Source organism: Dermacentor silvarum, chromosome 10 (genome assembly GCF_013339745.2).
Source record: "Dermacentor silvarum isolate Dsil-2018 chromosome 10, BIME_Dsil_1.4, whole genome shotgun sequence".
In the NCBI taxonomy this organism is placed as follows: domain Eukaryota; kingdom Metazoa; phylum Arthropoda; class Arachnida; order Ixodida; family Ixodidae; genus Dermacentor; species Dermacentor silvarum.
This window is the reverse complement of record NC_051163.1, coordinates 18,209,457-18,226,748: the sequence shown is the minus strand read 5'-3', so window position 1 is coordinate 18,226,748 and position 17,292 is coordinate 18,209,457. Positions and strand designations below refer to the sequence as shown.

Below are 17,292 nucleotides of genomic sequence, written 5' to 3'. Positions count from 1 at the left end.
CTTTGGACCTCCTCGCCGTTCGTCTCCACACTCAGACCCACTGTACACCGAAGTCGCCAGTCAGGGAGACTGGTCAAGTAGCTCGCCGTCACCTCAGGGTCGTCAGGCGCCCTCACCACAACGGCGCCGTTCTCCGTCCCCAGCTTACTCCGGACACCTCTCGGGAAACAAGGCACTCCAGCTTCCTACGGTGAAGCTGTATTGAAGACCCAAACCGAAACACCCCTGCCGACCGTTAATTCCAGACGCAACTTGTTTGGTGTTTTATTGCGACAGCAATTATATGGACACTCCAAGCGGATTTCTGCCGTCGTCGTCGTCGTCGTCACCATGAGGTTCCGTATAAAGTTCAACGGCGATAAAATCGTCGCCGCGCGCTGTATACGCTGTAAGTGCGAGTAAAAGCGCGCGTCGCGGAGAGCGAACGCATGGCGGGAACAAGCGCGACGTCTGCCGTCGTGCGAAGGACCATGGGCGGATGGAAGGGAGGGAAGGGAGTCGACGTTTAGCTGCGGCACCAAATGCGTATTTTGCGACCGGGCGCAAGGGGAACTGGCGACTCAATCTCCCAGGTGGAAGGAGGAAAGCGGGAAGGCAGCGCGGAAGGGAGGGGGCGCGTGCTTCTACTCTGCCAGCAACCTACGTAGATGTACTTGGTGCCGCTGAGGGCTGTCGCGCGCACCGTATCTTGAAAGCTACCTCCCCACGGCTCTTACCTTTGTATGCGCTGTGCTTTCGCCGCTCAGTTTCCGTTGAAGCGATAGACCGCGCGAACCTTCACTCGCTGCTGCGGCTGCGATTGCTCACGCCAGCGTTTTGACAGTGATTGCGTCCGGTCATCGAGTGTGATCTATTCATGTTTGCTTGTGCGCGCTGACACCATGCTTGTTAATTAATTCAGTTGGTAGACAAATGTGTGAAAGTTTATTCAGCCGCTAAAACTACTATCCCTACTCCGTATAGCTCTCTACTAATTTGCTATCGCAATTGATGCTTCGCCTTTCGGACGAAACTGCGACATTTTTGGTGATGGCCTGACCGTTACCGCTCTTATTGACACTTGGGCTCATATGACTGTAATGAGTGCTGCGCTCAGCTGCCGACTAAAAATGTCGTTACGCCGGCCGTGTCCCCTACCGTTCGTGTAGCTGACAGAAGTCGAACAACCATTCTTGGTATGTGCACTGCCCGCGTTACTGTTGTCGGCCACCAGGTTTCAGTTCTCTTCGTCGTCTTCAAGGATTACCCACACGATGTCGTGCTTGGCATCGACATGTTGAACACTCACTCAGCCTTCATCGATTGCTCTACTGGTGTTCTACAGCTCAAACTGCCTTTGCGCCTTGATGTCGCCTCTACGAAACAACCTCGCCTACGTTACATTGAATTTCTTCGGCTTCCACCTCAAGCTGTCAGCTACGTACCTATGTCGCCGTTCCCGTCACTCCCTGATGATGACGACTATGTAGTAGCTCTGTTTATTGATGTAATCTTCACCCGCAGCCTCACTCTTCCGCACAGCATTGCAGCTGTGGACACCAACATATCATTCCTTCCTGTTCTCAGCTTCTCTACTTCCCCCCAAGTTCTTCCTCGAAGGACCTCACACGCGGAACTTTCTCCCTTGGAGGAGTGCACAATGTTTGCTTTCGCCCCTGACGCTAAGCCTGTGGCCCTACCTTCCATGACCGCGCCGATTAAGTAATTTTTTGACAAAATGATATCTACGGATCTCCGACCTGCCCAAGTCCAACCCCTTCCTGTTGTTCTGGCCTCCTATCTCGATATCTTCGACGTCGACGATCGTCCTCTGTACGAGCACTAGTCGTAACCCACCGTATTGACACTGGTGACGCCAGTTCTTTTCACCGACGCCCTTACCGCGTCTCTCAATCTGGACGCCAAGTCATACAGAACGAGGTAGAGAAAATGCTTGCCAAAAAATGTTATAGAGCCTTCCTCAAGCCTTTGGGCATCACCTGTCGTGCTTGTTGTAAAGAAGTACAATAGCTCGCGATTTTGCATCGTTTACGGCCACCTCAATCGGATCCCTAAGAAGGAGGTTTATTCTCTTCCAAGAATTGATGATGCTCTCGACTTTCTCCATGTTGCGAAGTATTTCTCATCGCTCTACCTCCGGTATGGATACTGGCAAAGTTCTGCCGATGACCGCGACCGTGAGAAGACCGCATTTATCACCCCTGACGGCCTCTACCAATTTAAGGTCATGCCTTTCGGGTTGTCTAATGCTCTTGAAACTTTCGAGCACGTCATGAACTCGATCCATGTTTGAAAGCCACCTGTCGGCCATTCTTGACATTCTTGATGTTTCTCTCCGCGCTCGCCTCCAGCTCAACTCTTCCAAGTGCGTTCTCGGCCTTCGTAAGGTCAAACTTTTAGGCCACCTTATCGACGCTACCGGTATTCAACTAGACCTTGGCAAAGTTTTTGCTGCCCACGGCCACGAGTTCCGGGTGTCGCGTTCTTCTCAAGAGGTCCGCAGCTTTCCTGGGCTCTGCTGTTATTTCGGGCGCTTTGTCATCAACTTCTCGGACATTGCACAGCCACTTGTTGACCTCCTCAGAAAGAATGTTGCCCCTTCTTGGGGTGCGTTAATATCTGCCCTCACATCAAGACCAGTGGTGTCTCATTTTGACGCAGCTGAAAGAACAAAGCTTCGCACCAATGCAAGTGTCCATGACATTGGTGCTATCCTCGCTCAAATACAGAGTGGCACAAGTTGTGTCATCGCGTACGCCAGCCGCCTTCTTTCTCCGTCGCAACAGAATTATTCGGTTACTAAGCGGGTGTGCCTAGCTCTCGTCTGGGCTATCACAGAATTCCACCCGCACCTTTTTGGCCGCCCTTTCACACGTGTTACAGGTTATCATGCGCTCTGCTAGCTGTCAACATTTAAAGATCCCAGGGAAAGGCTCGGCTGTTGGGCGTTACTGCTACAGGAGTGCACGTTCTTTGTAGTCTACAAATCTGGAAAGTTGCAGAAGGATACCAACTGCTATAGACCGCCACGCAGTTGACCCACCCACCTCCACCGAATGGGCAGCTGACGCCTGCATCTTGGCCGTCACGGACTTTCTTCATGTGGCCTACGAACATCGCCGTGATCCATCGTTGCTCTCCTTCGTTAACCGTCTTCGATCCTGCAATCCCGACCCTTCAGCCAGTATGTTCTTCTTTCCTGACAACGCTTTGTGCTGGCGCAACATGCACCCCGATGGGGCGGAAGTTCTCGTCATTCCACATCATCTGCGCAGCGATGTCCTCACAGAACTTCATGATGCCCCAACCTCCGGATATTTATAGACGTCTCCAGAACCTGTGACCCCCGTAAGACAACGGTTTTTCTGGCGAGACCTTTGTCGTTCTGTTCGCCGATATGTTACAAATTTCAACCGGTGCCACCGTCAGGAGAACCCTACGACACCCCCTGGCTGGCTTGCCACCTTCAGCCAATTAAAGTCCCTACCGAGCCGTTTTATCTCGTGGGGCTGGACTTTCTAGACCCGTTCAACGCACCGACCCCGGGAAACAAATTGATTGCGGTCGCTACGCATTATAATGCATAGCGACCGAGTGATCACGCGGTACGCGATCACTCGAACACTGCTGACCAGCTGCGCGACTGATGCCGCTGATTTCTTGCTCCACGACATCATCCTTTAGCAAGATGCGCCTCGTAAGCTGCTCACAGACCGTGCTCACTGCATTTTGTCTCGCGCGGTTGACTGCCTTCTCCGCTCGTGTGCTGCTCATCACAAGTTTGCTCCTTCGTATCATCTCCAGACTAAAACGGCCTTGCCGAACGCCTCAACCGTACACTGACCGACATGCTCTCCATGTATATTTCCGACAATCCCAGTGATTGCGACACTGCTGTGCCATTTTGTCAGCTTCGCCTACAATTCATCCTGTCATCGAAATGGCCGGCAACTCGCCCTTTTATCTTCTGTTTGGCCGTGACCGTCTCTTGCGCTTCGACGCCATGCTTCCGTGTGATTCAGCGTCAACATCTTGATATGCTCATGACTCCATCATCCGTGCGCCATCGCACGCACGGTAGCCCGCTTTCGGCTTTCTTAATCGCAGGCCGAACAAAAGTTCTTGTGATAGTCGACACAGAGATGGCCTACTCTCCTCCGGGCTCTCTCCTCTTGCTCTGGCTCCCATCTCGCCGTGTTTGTCCTTCGGGAGAAGTTTCTGTCACGCTGTGTTGGGCCCTATGGAGTCCTGCGCCAATAACATCGGCTACCTATGAAATATCTTCGTTGACACCCAAGTCATCGACTGCCACATCATTAATTGACATTGCGCATGTTTCCCGCCTCAAACTTTGCAACTGTGATACCCCTTCTCCACCATATCAAGCACCGGGACGGTACTTCATTCGTCGAGGGGTTATATCACGGTTCAGTGATGAAGACGACGATGATGAGGGAATGATTGAACGCACGAGCTTGTTGGGGGCCTATGTTTTTGTGCTGTGTAGCTTGACGACCACCAACCAGCTATTGCTGATTAAAAGCTCCACGTAACAATAATAAGGATTTCTTCAAAACTATAAGCCACTGATTTTTCTCTATTGACTGTTTCCTAGTATTGCTCCTTACTCTTTCACTTATCGTTCCCATGATCGGCATAATTATGGACAGCGTAGTGTACACAATTTCTTGGCCGGGCCTCGTGGCGGGAGAGCCGCGAGGTCACGCGCCGTAGAGCCGGCTTCCTCAACAATTACCGATCATGCTCTCAATAATGGAAGTCACCGCAGAGGAACAACGCATAACCCAGGAAGAAATGGATATAAGCAATGGATGGAAGGAGGTCACGTACAGAAGATCAGACCGGCAAACCTCCCAACATCGCGAGAGTACCTTGTCGCCGACGCGGCCTGACAAGCGCAACGATAACCCCAGGAAAGGAAGGCTAGAGCAGATACGCAAGGCAAGCAGGATGCCACATTTGCCAAGAGGGGATTACAAGATTGTGATCAGACCACGTGGAGCACTCAAAATATCCGAACACGGTATAGTTCACCTCACCTAACAGGGGCTGTACAAGACGCGGCAAGCATTCCTCGAGACGAAAGGAGGAGGATATCGTCTGTCCCAACAATTATCAAAATATCCTAATCGTCAGTACATCGGATCAAGAGCATGCCAACAAATATCAGGAAGTAGCACGTATCAAGATTCAAGACAAGTTTTACGAAACCAATGCTTACGAGACGGCGCCGGACATGACGGCCAAAGGAGTCATCAGAAGAATCCCACTCGACGAGGGCCCAAGAGACATCACATCAGCGGTGGTTACGGACAAAAACCCAAAGGCGATAGCAGCAAATAGAATCAGTAATACTACCACAGTGATTGTGCTCTTTGAAGGATACAAAGTGCCCACGTACGTCCGATACAGGGCAGCGCTGCTCCGATGCTCCTTGTACCGGAAACAAGTGGATTTCTGTAATCAATGCAACAGACTTCGACATAGAGGAGATGTATGTCCCAACCCTAACAAGATATGTGCTGGATGTGGAACAGCAAACCCAGACAAAGACCATATGTGCCAACCTAAGTGCCAGTTATGCGGCGAGGACCATCCAACTGCAGATAAGACGTGCAAAGCCAAATTTAAGAAGCCCTTCATAGTTAAACAGAGACAATGGCAAAGACTGCAACGAGAACTACAACGAGAACATGAAGATGCTACCTCAAGAGAAGACAGGGCAGAGTCTCGTGGAAGGCCAAACGCCAGGGAAAGACGCTCCAGATCGAGAACAAGGCCTCCATCCACCCCCAGATCCTTATCCCGGTCGAGCTCCAGGACACCGGGGACACGACCCGGATCCAAATCCAGGTCCAGAACTAGGCCACCCACTTCAGCAAGCACGACAACCACGGTGAGCTGGGCAGACGTGGTCGATGGCAAGTGCCCGGGGGCTGGTGGGGACACTGCCATTAATAACGAGATAAAGGAACTAAATCACGAGAACGCGCAGTTGAGGATTATGCTAGCACGTATGAGCGATGAAATAAAGAGTCTCAAGGAAGGAAAAAGCCAATTAAATCAGGTAACTTCCGCTCCAAACGCGAGCCCGAAGGATCCAACTGAAGTCCCGGACAATAAGATGGACGAAGGGGATGACCCCCCTCCACTCAAACGCAAGGCCCAAGCCAGAAGTGATAAACTAGATAACACGGCGGTAGATAAAGCATTAGCCGATATTCAAAAGACCCTAGTAGAGATACAAAAGGCAAATTAAAAACGGGACGAAATGATGAACCAAATGGCTAAGGCAATAGCAGCAATCATGAGTAGATTAGACATCCTAGACGCAAACCAGTCACCAGGTAATGGAATCCCATCTGGTGCATCTGAAGCACCACAATCCTTGCCCACTTCTCAACCACAAAATTATATAAGATCAGCTTCTCTCCAGCCTCCCGTCTCCCTCCCATGGTCGCGCAAGCAATGAGGCACGCTGCAAACCGGGTTCAGGATATGGCAATGGAACTGTAGGAGTTACAAAAACAAAAAGTCAGTTTTGCAGCAGTATTTAAAAGACAAGGATAAGCTGGGCGTCATAATTCTGCAAGAAACACATGGGGTCGCAAAGCTGGCAGGATACAGATGTTTTGGTTATGCCGAAGGGGAGACCAGGGCATTAACCACGCTGGTAAAAATAAACGCAGTGTGCGTGCAACACAACACAGGCATAGCGCGCATAGACAATATTCTATTGGAACTCATCCCACAAAAGAAGACAGGACCTAGCTTATTTATTTTGAACATTTATAGCAACCCCACTAACCGTAAGCACAAATTCAAGAGCCTATTCCAGAAATCCCTCAAATTAGCTGGAGAAAATCCGGTAGACTTTAATGCCCCCCACACTGCGTCACAGACCCCGGTAGTCCAACCACAGTAGGCACGGCGTTAAACAGGGACACAACCCCAGACCTAACATTTACCAAGAATATTGAAAAGGTGACGTGGCGTAACACACTAGAAGATTTGGGTGGTGACCACCGCATATCGGAGTTACTCGTCAACGAAGGGCCGAATATACCCAAGGAATGACAGATCAAATTAATACTTATAATACTAATACTGGGAACTACTTCGTAGAACGCGAGAGGCTACACAGCAACGATCCATCACAGACATAGAACAATGGACTAAAGAGCTCAGCGATGACGTCAAAGCTGCCACAAAAATAGCACCGCCTGAATCTAACTTGGAGAAACGCGACAGCAGACTTCTCCACATGTGGGAAGCTAAGCAGTCGCTGCAAAATAGACTTAAAAGTCAGAAGCATAACAGAAAATTTAGAAAGCGCATAGCGCTCCTCAACAAAGAAATAGAAGAATATGCTGCGCAATTGAGCAAGCAACAATGGGACGAGATCTGTAATTTCATGGATGGACAATTAAGCACCGGCAAAACCTGGCACATGCTTAGGTTCCTGCTGGGCCCTGAGAATAGCAAGAAAAACCGCAGACAAGCCATTAGTAAGTTAATACACCCCTATGAGGGCACAAAAGAGAAATTTCTCAAAGAATTGGAGCAGAAATACATAACACAGGCACCCCCTTGCAACCATCCTAGCTACAACGGGAATATCAACGCAAAATTAGATGAGGAATTCACGGAGGCAGAAATCTGCGTGGCCCTACAAAAGTTAAACAACAAATCAGCCCCAGGCCCAGACGGTACAAGAAACAAGACTATCAGGAACCTCGATGATGGATCGATCACCAACCTAACCGAATGCATAAACGAGTGCTGGATAAAAGGAGAAGTACTAGCTCAATGGAGAGAGAGAGAGAGAGAGACAAAACTTGATTTTGATGAGGCACGGAGAAGCGTCGATCTCCGTGGTGGGTGGAGCCTTCAGTCCAGGGCCCCAGCGGCGGTGGCAGCACTTTCGGCCCTGAATCCCCCCCCCACCCCCCCCCCCCGTCGGTGCGCCACTGCGGTATGAATACTATGTGCGCGTGTTTCCATTCATTTGGTAGTGTTCCCGCTTCCCAATGGGTATTAAAGAAAGTCGTTAGGGCTTCTATTGAGTTGTCGTCCAGGTTTCTCAGCATTTTGTTTGTGAGCCCATCTTGACCGGGCGTTGTGTTTCGAGTTAGGGAGTGAAGCGCTGTCCAGACTTCCGTGATTTCAAATGGGCGATCTAGGTCTTCATTTGGCTTCCCACTATATTTTGGTATAGATGTTTGGTTCCGTGTGTGATCGCCGATGTATTTTGCCTCTAGCTCTCGCAGAATATCTTCATCCGACCCCGGTTGGTTGCGAAGTATGCGTCTGATTGTGTGCGAGGTTTGTTGCTTGCTTTTGGTTGGGTCCAGTAGGTGTTTTAGGATTGCCCCCGTTTTAGACGAGCTGAGCCTTCCGCTCAGGCTGGCGCACATTTGTTGCCAGTTTTGGCGCACCAAGACAGTAGCGTATTCTTCCGCCTGTTGTGTAAGAGCAGCTATGCGCAATTTTAGTTTTCTATTATGTTTTTGTTTGCGCCATCTTTTCAAAAGGCCTCTACGAGCGTCCCACATATGCACGAGATATAGGTCTACCACTGGATTTTCCGTGGTGAGTTGCATCTGCTTTGAGTGTTGCCTGATCGACTCCTTGAGCTCACTCGTCCATTGTTGCAGCGATGTGATATCCTCCTTTTCTATATTTTGTTGAACTCTCGCTTTACGAAATGCCGTCCGTCAATAAGATCTGACTGATGCGTTCGCGTGTATGCGTGAGCGAAATGGTAACCTCCAGGATGTGGTGGTCACTACCCAGCGTTTCTTCCATATTTCTCCATGTAGCCTTTTCGTGGTTCTTGATCATGGTAAGGTCCGGACATGTGTCCCTTGATACACTATTTCCCACTCTAGTTGGAAAGTCTGGGTCTGTGAGGAGTGTGAGTGCGTGTTTTTGAATGAGCGAGTGGATGGTGTTTCCGTTCTTTGAAGTGAGGTTGTAACCCCAAGTCGGATGCATCGCGTTGAAGTCGCCTAGCACAAGCAGCGTGTTGTTTTTCGCTTCCTTGAGTGCCGATCTGATGAGGTAATCAAAATTTTCACCACATTTTTTGGTGGGCTATATATGTTTAGGACGAAGACGCTGCGTGCCTTCCTGTCTGCCGGCAGTATTTCTATAAATACGTGGTCAATGTCACTACCATCCAGTGTGCGGTCTATTGCCGTCAGCCTGCGGAAGACAAGCACTGCTACCCTTGTATCTGTCTTCGCCATATACGTTTCATATCCGGACATGGTGGGCCTCGTACCTGTTTCCTGTAATGCGATAACCTGCGGTGGAGTTGTTGCGGTTTTTATGTATTGTTGTAGTGTGGCTTTTTTTCTTGAGAAGTTTCTGCAATTCCACTGCCATGCATGGAGTTCTTGTGCGTGATTATTGCGCTTACTCGCCATCGTGGGGCGTTCTCCATGGACCTATCCAGATCATCGACGCTTGAGTTCGCTTTCGGCTTCTTTCTTTTCTTTCCTTTAACAGGAAGATGGTCTGCTAGCTGCTCGCGGAAGGCGAGAAGCTGTTCCTGAAGTTTTTCATGGAGGAAAAGTTGAAGTTGCTGCATCTGACGCTGTTCCTGCAGCTGCAGCTGTTGTTGTAGCTTTTGCGACAGGGAAGTTTCCATCTGGTGAAACATTTCGACGGACGACGTAGTGGTATTGGGGAGGGAGTTTGCTTCCGATGACAGAGAAGGGAGATGCTCCTTGCAGGTGGTCGCTACCGCCTGACTTTCCGCTAGCGAAGCTCTTAGTTTGGCTATTTCTTCCTTTGCGGCTTTTATCTCATCTTTGGCCTCTTTCATTTCTTTAGTGTGTCTTTCTTTGATTTTTTCTATTTTTCTAATGTAAGTTTCCCTAGTCTCTTTTAACTCCCTTGCGTGTGTCTCTCTGTCCTCTTTGAATTGTTTACGGAGTTCGTCTATGAAAGTAGGGATTGTTATGTTTTTGTCTGCAGAGTTGGGATCACGAGCAGTGAGAGACGGAAAACAATGCTGTGACCAGCTCACCTGCGAGTTTGTCGATTTCTGCTGCCCTGGCGCTGCTATATGCCTGGCACGGGACGTCGACCTCTGTCGGGATCTTGACCGGGATTTCGATCGTGTTACCGCCCGAGAGGAGTTCTGTGGCTGGCGAATGGTGGGCCGCGATTCCCTTTGGTCTGCTGTTTTCTTGGATTGATTCCGGTATCTTTCGGGACAATCCCTTGCAGCCGTGAGGTGTTCGCCCTGGCATAGGGCGCACTTTGGAGTGCACTCGTGATCTTGCGCAGGGTTGGCCGTACCACACTTTGCACACAGGTTCACGTCTGGTTGAGGGCACACGTCTGCGCGGTGTCCCACCGTGCGACACAGTTGACATACTTGTTTCGCGGAGCGGTGCAAGTAACAGCGTTTTTCTCCGTCCATGTAATGCACGACGAAAGGCACTTCTTCCCCTTCGAAAGTGATGAGAGCAGAGTGGGTAGTACCTAGCATTCTCGCCCGAGTTGTCAGGCGTTGCTGCGTATGCGGTGACTGCGTATTCTTTCTCTCCAAGTTGTAGTGATTTGATTCTGATTAGCTTGATCGCGTAATCTCTGTCGGGTACGCTCGCGATGGCGATGTTTTGTTGTGGCTCTATTCTTACGATCATGGTTTGCGTGCACGTTCCGATTGGCTGATTACTCGCCCTTTTGATGCTGTTGGCGATTTGATCCGTCTGCCACCTAGCAAACGTAGAAGTTTCTCGAGGGCGGAAAATCACCTTTTAATCACGTTGAGTAGCACTGACAATTGGGCGAGTTGGTACGGATGCATGGTTTCAGAACGGCGCAACAAGGAAGACGACAGACGAAAGAACACACGAACACAAGCGCCGACTCACAACTAAGGTTTATTCGACATCACAGAGCAGATTTATACACACACGTGGCCACACACAACGCAAAAATAACCAAAAAACCAGAACACGTTAACCATTCAGGTACAGGATTTCTTTATCCTGTAGCGCAATGGAGGGACAGCTGGTTTTTTGGTTCTTTTGCGTTGTGTGTGGCCACGTGTGTGTATAAATCTGCTCTGTGATGTCGAATAAACCTTAGTTGTGAGTCGGCGCTTGTGTTCGTGTGTTCTTTCGTCTGTCGTCTTCCTTGTTGCGCCGTTCTGAAACCATGCACCTTGTAATCATCTTTCGGTAGCGGAGGGAGTCGTCTGTGCACCGGTGCGGCTGTCGGTTGGGCGTGCTGCGTCTCCTGTGTCGTAGTTGACATAGATGTATTTTCTGGTGCTTTGCTCGGCGTCCATTTCTACTTCCTACTCTTTACTGTGATCCATGGATCGTCATTTTTCGGCTCTTCGGAGGATTCTGACATTACTGGGCCGTTTTCTGACGCGTCCATGAGCACGTGCTGCTGGGGCGGCGTGCCCGCGTCCATGCTGTGTGCCAAGCGAGCGCTAGCCCTAGCCGTACACGTCGAAATAAAAACGTCGGTGAAGGCCGTAAGATTTGGTGGACTGGCCTGAGAGTGGTCTCGAAAGATGCCTCTTCACTTGCGGCGCTGGTTGACGTCGGTGTCAGGTCGATACGGCAAGTAATTCAGCAGATATTGAGGTGAAAAGCCGGAGCCCATGTGAGGCGTGTTCGCATAGGCCAACCTCGTCGTCTTCTTCCAGCTCAATGGAAGAAAACGATGATAACTATATGTCGATCTGAAGCTTTTTACCAGGTTTTCGAATAAGCGTTATCATAGCTCAATGGAAGAAAGCGATGATAACGCTTATTCGAAAACCTGGTAAAAAGCTTCAGATCGACAACCTCAGACCGATCTCCCTAATATCCTGCGTCGGAAAATTATTGGAACATGTCATTTTAAACAGAGTAGACAACTTGTTAGAGGATAATAACATATACCCAGATACAATGATAGGATTTCGCAAAAACCTTTCGACACAAGATGCCATGCTTCAATTTAAGCATCAGATAATCGATTATAAAACGCGCTCTACAACGGCCGTCCTGGGCCTTGATCTTAAAAAGGCTTTTGATAATGCCAACCACGCAACCATATTGGAAAACATCAAGCGATTAGGACTGGGGCAACGGACATATAACTATATCAAGAGCTTCCTATCAGATAGGAAAGCCGTCTTCTCCATCGGAGGACTCACGTTACCAGAAATCGACATCGGGGGGGGCCGGCACGCCACAAGGCTCTGTTATCTCCCCGATGCTGTTCAATCTCGTCTTGATGGGACTCCCCGAAAAACTAAATCACATAGAGTCCCTCAATCACACAATATATGCGGACGATATTACTATCTAGGTCTGTGATGGTAGCGACGGATCAATAGAACAACGACTCCAGGCCGCAATAAACACAGTAGAGGAACACCTCATAGGGACAGGCCTCACATGCTCTGCAGAGAAATCCGAACTTCTCTTATACCGCGCCACACATAGGGGCAGACCTCCCAAAGGATACGACAGAAACCAGGCTCACGAGGAAATCAAGCTACACACCAAGAACGGGTGGAATATCTCAATAGTCAATCAGCTCAAGGTGCTGGGTCTAATAATCGAGAACAAAGATACAAACGGGGAAACCATAAGGAAGTTAGACACAAAGGTAACGAACACCATAAGATTAATCAAATGAATTACTAACAAGCACCAGGGTATGAAGGAAGAAAGTATCATACGGCTCATACAATCATTCGTATTCAGTCAGATCACATACATAGCAGCCTTCCACAATTGGTTTGCAGCTGAGAAGACCAAAATTAACATCCTCACAAAAAAGGCATACAAACTAGCACTAGGGATACCAATCAGTACGAGCACACATCTCTTCCTAAAGTTAGGACTCCACAACACACTGGACGAACTCATACAAGCGCAACAAACATCCCAGGTGGAACGACTAACCAAAACCAAAACAGGACGGCATATACTACACAAGCTAGGAATGAATTACCACAATTAATACGGGGAAAAGAGGACGATAACGAGAGAAATTCGCGACAAACTCCTAGTAACAAATATACCCGAGAACATGCATCCAGTTTACAACAAGGGCAGACGCACAAGTAGAGCAGAGAAAATGATCCGAAGCTATGGATCCCACGACAGAGCAGCCTTCGTAGACGCGGCTGAATACCCACACAGAAATAGCTACGTGGCAGTAGTTGTAGATCACACCCAAAAACCCCTTACAAGCGTGTCAGTTAATACCAAACATTCCGAGACAGCACAGGAGGTAGCCATTGCACTACTAGCATTGGTCTCCACGAATGCTCAATATATAATTAGCGATTCTCAGGCGGCCATTAGAAACTATGCTAAGGGTAGGATCTCTCCTGAGGCGTGGCACATCATCATAGTCAACAAAGCAAAATTCTCTAACGCAGAGAAGAATAGCAGGCAATTGCTGTGGTTCCCAGCGCATACGACTCCAGGCATTCACGCAATCAGCCCCAACGAGGTAGCACACCGCGAAGCTCGAGGTCTTACTCGCCGAGCTGAGCAAGGAGTGACTTCCATTGGTCAGGGGAACGCGGAGGAGGAGATCTGGAGAGAAAAAGACAGATTAACAAGATTTAACGATGTTACAAAATTCTATCAAAATCAGAGGCGAATATAACCACCGCCTCACACTAAACTGAACAGAGCTGAGTCCGTTCCTTGGAGGCGATTACAAACAGAAACCTATGTGAGTCCCGCGCAGTTAAAGACTTTCTAACCAGAGATATACGCCAGCGATATATGCAAGCTTGCAAGTCTGCTAGAGCCACCCTTCAACACATGTTGTGGGAATGTAAAATATATCAAGAAAAAAATGGCAGTCTCCCGGAAAATCTACGGGCGCGGTGGTCGGCCACGCTGCTCAGCTCAGAACTCCTAGACCAACTTTGGGCCGTCCAGCGAGCCATGGATGCCGTGCGGGAGCAACAGCTCCCAGTCGCTATCTAGGCGGCCCCAGGCCCGGGCCTCCCAAACGCCGGATTTCAAATAAAGGCCTCTCCTGGAAATCTCTAGTCGTCAGTCGAATACATCCTGTAGCCGCAGTGCGGTCGTCATTTGGTGCCACCGCCGCTTTGGTGCTACAAGTGGCACCGCCAGTGGCCCTGCGTGTGAAACATGGCATGTGAAACAATTGACAATCTGAGAGAAAAGAAATTCAAGGCGCTATCACCACATTTTGCCGCGAACTTAAATAAGATATTTACGTGATATTGTAACAATGAACACTTCAACGGCTGCCGGCACGAGCGACTGCATTTCGATAAGAGGACTGCGCACAAAAGTTACCCCGAATGCAATGATGACAGAATCTTCTGGGTGCAAGGAAATGCAACCGTTCACGCAAGGAAGCGCTCTTGCCAAATCTGATGTATGCTTCACCGATGTTCTTCAGCGCTCATTTCTTGTGGCTCTGTTCCTGAGTAGGGTTACGAGGGTAGCGATGCGAACACACGTCTTGTTGATCTTGTCACCTTTCCTTTCTCCTCTCTGTATCTCTGTGAGACTGATTCTCATATAGATTGCGACATTCCTATCCAAAGACCACTGTAAATATTTATTTATTTATTTTTTTTTCACAAGAATAGCCATGCCCATTTCTCGTCGTGTCTATAAGCTTAAACGGCCTATGGTGAAATTCGCACTTTGTAATACATAATCTAACATCCGCTTACAACGCAAATGCAACAAATATTACGCGATATTATCACTGAAAAGAATATAAGAAATACTATATACCAGAAGGCTTACTAGAGGAAGCTTCTATGTGCTATGTGTGAACGGAGAGAACTACATCCACTGAACCAATTTCAGGAGGTTTGTTGCATTTTTTCGACTGCTGGGAGCACATTTTATTTAGGCCACCAATAGTTTGACAAGAGCTCCGGAAAATCAGAATGTTTTTAAAAAGACTGATACATAAAGTTTAAAGCTCTCTAATACAGCTTCAAGACTACTTCGCCCTTCCGTAAACAGCATCTATTCCGACATATAAAGCGAACTAAATTTACAAATTTAATGCTCCAGGCGTGGGCACCTGGAGTTAATGCGAAGTAAAGGATGACGAAGTGGCGGGGTATAATAAAATATAAAGTTGCCCTACACTACACTCATCTCCGTTCCTCACAGCTCTTCAATTTCAACCAGTGTCGATAACCACTAATGTGTGGGTCATATAGGTTTCTCCCATTCACATTGTAATCATTTCACGTAAGCTTAGAACCAGTACAACACATGTGTTTGCATTCAGATGATCCAACATACAGTTTACAGAATCGTCATGTAGCGGGCATCGCCATCGTCCGCGATGCCGACGGAGAGGAAGGCCGGATTCACACAGCCGTCAAACGTACCCCGTTCCGTCACCGTCATGTCACCGGCGTTCGTCATGAGACGGCGTTTCTTCGTCGGTTTCCCCTCATAAATGGCACACGGGAACGTTGGTCGATGCCCTTAATGTCGGCGGTGTCGCACGTTTGGAGAAAAACCAATGAGAAACCGACGCATCATTACAAACGCCATTGCCCTTGACGGTGACGGGACGGGGAGCCTTAGACGGCCGTATGAATCAAGCCGAAGAGAACCACGCGAACAGCCTTTGCGAGCGAACATTCAACCATGGGCACAGCCGTTGCCACTCCTTAAATGTTCGCGCGGCTACCTCCACATTGATATCTTCGTTTGCGGTTGGGTTATGGAGTTGCAAATATTTTTTATGTGCTTCAGTTTCTTCGATCACGTCGTTAATACAGTGTGTGACAGCACAAGGCATGCGGCGCACTCAAAGCTGACTGTATGTTCTCCGTTTTCTTGCAGATCGATCTCCAGCACCAATACCAAAAGTGCAGCGTGTTACGACAGAGTAAGCAACAATATACTTGCCATTGCAGTCATTTCAACATATCGAAACGTTCATGCACGGTCACCGGAAGTGCTCTATATGAGCCGCCGGTACCTCTGTTATTGTCTTGTGGCCGAGTAAAAACCAGACAGACCTCTGTGCCTGGTGTCCACATATTATATTTAAGCCAGGCCCGCTCAACCAGGCGGGAGAGGGATCAAGCGCTGCCGGCCTTTGGTCTTGTTACTGCCGATTCTCCTGCTCACGCACCATGAACGTGCTTGCGTCTCGTCGTTGTCTTTTGTGGTCGGATCACTGTGGCACGTAGTAGCACGCTACAAGAGCCCCCTTCTAGCGAGGAAGCCGTGAGAGTGGAACGAATAGTACAGAGCGGATGGTGGTGGTGCGAAACGCAAGCGGCGAGTATACGACTGGCCCGGTCGGGAGGGAATGTGACAGAAGAAGTGGCTAGAGCATCAGAATCAAAGTAGGCAGGCTTCAGACGGTCGACGGAGACCGTATCTTCTCGGCTGTTGATGAGCAACACAACATATTTAGGCGCACGCTTGAGTGTCTTGAACGGACCATCATACTGGGGCCGTAAGGGAGGACGCACGGCGTCGTGGCGCACAAGGACGTGCGTGCAGTTCTGAATGTCAGGGTTATCGTATACACGACGGGAAGAATGTCGTTGTCGGGGTGAAGGACAGTACGCATAACGCTGCGTAGATGTTAGGCGTAGTCGGAAACGTCGGCAGGTACGGCGGGTGAGTCGTCGAAGAATTCACCAGGGACTCGAAGAGTGGAGCGAAACGTAAGCTCGGCGGCGCTGGAGGAAGAGTCACTACTAGGAGTGGTGTGGATACCAGGCATAACGAAAGGAGGGCGCTCGATCTATGATGAAGGAAAAGTCGAAGCCAACAGGGAAGCCTCCAGTTGGTGGTGCAAACGTTAGATGATCCTATTTGATATCGGGTGGTGAGAGGTAGTCTTGATCTGATTGACGCCGAGGAGCTGAGATAGATTGGCGAAGAAGGTTGAATCGAATTGACGACCACAGTCGGTCGTATACAATGTGGGAAGGGACACCGTAGCGGCTAATCCAGAGAGTGTTGATAACTCTAGCTGTGGACTCCGCCGTTATTTCCAGGAGGGGCATCGCTTCAGGCCATCTGGTGAACCTGTCAATGCAGGTTAACAGGTAGCGATGGTTCCCGCAGGGAGAAAGGCCGCCGACAATATCTACGAGCAGATGGCTGAAGCGTGTGTCCGGGGACAAGAATTTGCCAAGAGGAGTCGCAGTATAGCGACACACTTTAGACTGTTGGCAGTTGAGGCGCGTGCGTGACCAGTGACGAACGTCTACGTTGATACTAGGCCGCACATAACGAGAAGTAACGAGTC

General features: G+C 49.2%; 1 protein-coding gene and 2 long non-coding RNA genes across 4 annotated transcripts in view; 2 read left to right on the top strand and 1 right to left on the bottom strand.

Annotated features, from left to right (window-relative positions):
- LOC119431251 (neuronal acetylcholine receptor subunit beta-3-like) overlaps window positions 1–17,292 on the top strand; it is a 280,609-nt gene that overhangs the window by 200,975 nt on the left and 62,342 nt on the right. The window lies entirely within an intron of this gene.
- LOC125940608 (uncharacterized) overlaps window positions 1–17,292 on the bottom strand; it is a 236,830-nt gene that overhangs the window by 174,452 nt on the left and 45,086 nt on the right. The gene's annotated exons all lie outside the window — the stretch shown is intronic.
- Window positions 1–17,292, top strand: part of LOC119431257 (uncharacterized) — a 30,735-nt gene that overhangs the window by 2,573 nt on the left and 10,870 nt on the right. The window contains exon 2 of the long non-coding RNA XR_005188032.2: window positions 15,864–15,909. This is a non-coding gene — a long non-coding RNA (uncharacterized LOC119431257). The remainder of the gene's footprint in view (window positions 1–15,863; window positions 15,910–17,292) is intronic.